We start from the raw sequence: 4,955 nt of genomic DNA, 5'->3' as shown, positions 1-4,955 counted from the left end.
ATATAACTTTTTAACTCCCTCTACCAAAGTATTTGTTCCCTCCTAAGCTCTCCAGATCTGAAAAATCCCTAACATCCAAATTGTCAAAAAGTGCTCAGCCATGATCCTGTCAAACCGGTGGCATAGGTTCACCATTTGCCTTCAAAATCCTAACTTTTTATTTCTTTTCTTATTTTATGATTTCGGGTCTCTCTTATTGTCATTAGATCTTGAGTTTTTTTTTTGTTTTAATTGTTCTTTTAGGTTTAAATAAGTGATTTGGAGAAGAGTTTCTATGTTTCTTTGGCTACTTGGAAGAAACTAGAAGGTATTGTTTCTTTGACTACTTGGAAGAAACAAGAAGGTAAAGATTTATCTTTTATTGTGTTTTTTTCTCTGCTACTTTTTTTTCTTTTATTGGCACCAAATAGCCTTCATTATATCTACTTTGGAAAATATTGTGTTTAGGGTGATCGTCACTATAAGGTTAACTTTATTTCGCTGATGAACGACATTAAACATTTTTTACACTAAAACCCTAAAATTTTCTAATTTAGGAATTCTTAAGAGCAGCATGATTATGCTAAAATTAATGGTTTATATTGGTTCATAGTGGTTTGATGTTGATATAACTTATTGCTTGTTAACCATTTGTTCATGTGTTATTAGTTTTTTTTTTCAAAAGCAATCTTTTCATTTTTTTTCGGCTGTTATTTTTTAATTTTGTTCATATCGAATAGATTTCAATTTTTATTTGCTATAAATAGTCTCATTGGATGATTACTTATTACAAACTATCAAATAGATGCTTTTACAAAGGAAAAGTTTGAAGTATGTGGCTTAGGTTGAGAAATGAGGTGTCTTTATCATTTCTTTAATGGATTTGTTTACAGGGCAAAACAAAATTTTGTTTCTTCAGTTCATTACTAAGGGAATATTAGATTTGTCTTATTTATTTTTATGTTCATAATAAGGCAATATCTACTTCAGTTGTTTAATTTTTCTTATTTATATTTATATGATTGATGGCCAAAATCAGAAGACTTGTTTATAAGTAATGATTTTGGAATGAACTCTCAAATTATTGAAATATTTTGTCCAAACTTTACCACATGTTTGAAATAATTAAAGTTAAATGTGTATGTTTCAGTTCTGGAAATTTTGGAATGAATTGGGTCTATAACTGATTTTTAATCGTTTTTTCAAAATGGTTGGTTGCTGTCCAATCTTTCATAAATTACTCATGTATCATGTTTGGTGGTGCAAAACGATAGTCTAAACATATTTGAATAAGCTGAAATTAGGAGAAACTAAAGTTCTATATGCATACTTCAAATCTGAAAAATTTTATGTTGATTGAACTTGCAGGTTATTTTTAATGATGTTTTAAACTCTGCTGCTCTGCAGCAAGTTCTTTTGACATAACTATTTATTAACTTTTGATCTTACAAAACACCAACATAATAATATCATAATAACCTCAAATTTTAATATGTTGTTCATTCATATGTGTTGTTAAAAACTGGAAAATATCAATCCAATGTATTAAGTATCTTAAATTTTATAAATATGTATTTAAGTACCAATTACTACTGTAGTTGGAGCCCAAAAATGAATGGTTTTAGGACCAGCATGGTGGTTCCAGAAAGCTAGGAGCTTGTTAGCTATTCTTTTTAATTGAACTAATTTAACTTAAATATTAGCCCGATTATTGATTTCTATGGTTTGCGATTGATTTGAGTTTGACATCCTAATTTAAGACTTTGAAGGCTTCCAAGAAATGATTTTGGATGATGAGCATACGAGTAATAGTTTGAAAATTAATTTACTGTATCAAATATATACTTAGTGTAGCATATTAAATTTAAGAACTATGGATTATTCCATGAATATTCTAGTAAATGGTTATGTTATATATGCATGTCTTAATATATAATAATTATATTTTGAAGTTTGTTTTATTTTCCCTTTCTAGGTTTAGGAAAAATGTTTAAAGTGATTTTGGATTATGATGTCAATCAAGTTAAAGTAACATTACTTGTGAGTGGAAATATATAATGATTATATTTTTATTCTACTTTTTTTTATTTTCTTAAAGTTTTATAATTAGGCAAAATTAATGAATACTTAATTACAATTTAGGGTGATATTCTTTAAATGGTTCATATGAATAGATTTAAGTAGTATAATAAATTTCATACTCACTTTATAAAGGCTTAACTAAGGTGGCGTTTGTTTTTTTAACTTAATGACTTAAAGTGACTTAACTTAATTAATTAAATTAATTAGAAGTGTTTGTTTTTATAACTTAATGAGACTTTTTAGATAATTTTGACTTAATAAAATAAGCTAATTTATTTGTCTTTTTATTTAATGGAGAAATCTGAATTAAGTCAATTACTTGCTAATGTCAAAAATATCCTTGTTTTATAATTTATTTTTCATGTCTATCCCAAAACTCACCTATAGATATTTACCCCACATAAAAATATCCATGTTTTTTTCTTTCTTATATTATATATGATAAAATTTGAAATTTATGGTATTTATATATTAAATTCCAAAATAATTATGTATTCACTTGAATATAGTTTTACTTATAAATGTTAAAATATTGTGGTATTTAATATATTATTTATTTGACATTCAAATTTAATAAGGATACAAATGTAAAAGTACATATTTTCAGCTTTTTAAGTTGAAAAAAAAACAACTTAATACTTATTTTCCGAGATTCAGACAAAAAAACAAATATATTATTCAGATTCAGACATTCAAACCTATTCAGAATTCAGACTAATTCAGGTCTATTCAGATTTCAGACAAAAAAACAAACGCCACCTAAGTTTGCAAATATTATTTCTTTTAGTAGTAATAATTTTGGATTGAACCCTCAAATTATTGAAATATTTTATGTCCAAACTTTATTATGCCTAATATAAATATGGAGATTCATAGTTATTTTATGCCCAGTTTAAGGAAACTGCAGTTTGAGGACTTATTTTTTGCCTTGTTAAATAAGCTTTTAGAATGAATAAATTGAGGAAATGAGTGGTGATTTATTTATAATAGAGCATTTGTAATAGCTTTTAACTATGCACAAAAATCATTTGATATATGTAGATAGAGTAACATGCTTGTGCTGAAAGTAGATATTACATTGAAAACTTCTTGTCTGCTATAGTTTGCTATATATATAACCTTTAACAAAAGAGAATAATTGAGTTTATTTATAAATAGCTTATGAATATTTTTTTCTTTCGGACAAAATAAATTTATTTCTGTTAATTGTTGTTTCTCTAATGGCTGAATATTGGCAGCTAATTTTTTTTTCTTTTCCATGTATTGATATGCAGATTTGATCAATGTGTTTGAAGTGTTTATTCCTCAACTTCACTTATATCATAACCCATATAGTCTATTAAATGGAGAAGTTGCTGGTGTGATAACGCAACTATACTACTCATATTCAAAGAGTGAAAGACAGTCATCCTTTTTAATTTAGCTTCTAGATTTATTAAATTTAGCCACAAGTAGTAGGCATTTGATTGGATGGTAGAAATTTTTATGTGTTGAATTTGGATTATTTAGTTATGAGAGTAGGATATCTCATATTTTGTTATTGAAGTTTTGGAATTTGTAATATATACTAATAATATTTAAATGTGAAATGAAAGCTTTTGTGATATAAATCAATTTCTTTTTGTTATTTTGTGGTGCCTTTTCATTTTACCAATAAATCAATAGGCAATGATCCAATTCAATTTTTTATTTTTCAAAAATAAATTAACTAGTGATACCATGGTAACAATAATCATAGACACTAATAAAATATCAATAACTACTAACACTATGGTGTCATAATATCAGTGATATTGTAGTAATAGTAATCACTAACACCATTTACAAGTGTCACTATATTTTTGACTCCCGGATTACTGACAAAATTAACAAGTGTCAGTGAAAGTAATTTCTAACACTATTCTAAAGTCAGTAAATACCATTTTTCTAGTAGTGTAAGAGAGAAATGGTGGAACACGGCTTTGACAGCCACCAATTTTAAAGAAGAAAAATAATAAAATATTAATAATATTATTTTTAATTGAAAAAAGAAGAGGAAATGAAGCCTATAAATAGAAGGCTTCATTTCCCCTCATTAATCAGACAATGCATTAAATAACGAGGGAGGTGGAACATTTCTCCACTCATCCCGACTTGACATAGAACCCCCCATTCGAGCAATAGTATGGGTAGTGACGTTCGCAGATTGAGAACAAAAGAGAATGTCACTTCTCATAGAGATTGAACTAAAGCTCTACAATCAACAATAATAGTACCAAAACCATTAGGATAAACAACCTTATCATGTAAAACATTAAAGACTTTTAAGCTGTCCATCTTTAAAACAATAGACATAAAAGGAAAACTTCTTAAGCCAGTTAAGAGTTTCCCTTACACCGATGGCTTCAGCCTCACGCGCTTCAAATCTACCAGGAAGGATGTCACTTTTCGCCGCAATAAAGTCACCCCCAGAAGACCGGATGACAGCCCTATTACTAATCATGCCTCTAGAACGAAAAATAACTGCATCAACATTACAATTGTACCACCCTTGACAAGGCCTATTCCAGCAAACTAAGCCATGAGCAATTGTACCAGAAACTTGGGGAAAATAAACACTCTTGCGAGCTTGCTTCCAAAGGAACAAATTCTACCCAGCAAGATTTAGGACATATTGGACCCTCCCATTGAAATCTTTTCAGACTTTGTTATTTCTGTTCAACCACAGTCCCCAACAAACTATAGCAGCAAAACTACAATGATTAACATTACAACGAATAAACAAATCCTCCAACCAGTGAACAAAACTCAAACAACTCCCATTAAACCCAATCATAGAGGATATCTAGCAAGTTTTAGCAAAAGGGCAAGTAACCAAAATATGATACACAGTTTTAGGTGAAGCATTACAAATG

At 28.3% G+C, this 4,955-nt stretch overlaps 1 long non-coding RNA gene across 1 annotated transcript; it reads left to right on the top strand.

The window, feature by feature from the left end:
* LOC102627048 (uncharacterized) lies at nucleotides 1-3,626 on the top strand. The gene is made up of 3 exons (XR_008054650.1): nucleotides 1-126; nucleotides 244-343; nucleotides 3,336-3,626. It is a non-coding gene; the product is annotated as an uncharacterized LOC102627048 (long non-coding RNA).
* Nucleotides 3,627-4,955: the final 1,329 nt, after the last annotated feature.

Source organism: Citrus sinensis, chromosome 5 (assembly GCF_022201045.2).
Source record: "Citrus sinensis cultivar Valencia sweet orange chromosome 5, DVS_A1.0, whole genome shotgun sequence".
NCBI lineage: Eukaryota > Viridiplantae > Streptophyta > Magnoliopsida > Sapindales > Rutaceae > Citrus > Citrus sinensis.
The sequence above is the reverse complement of the archived record's forward strand: the minus strand, read 5'-3'. Positions and strand labels throughout refer to the sequence as shown.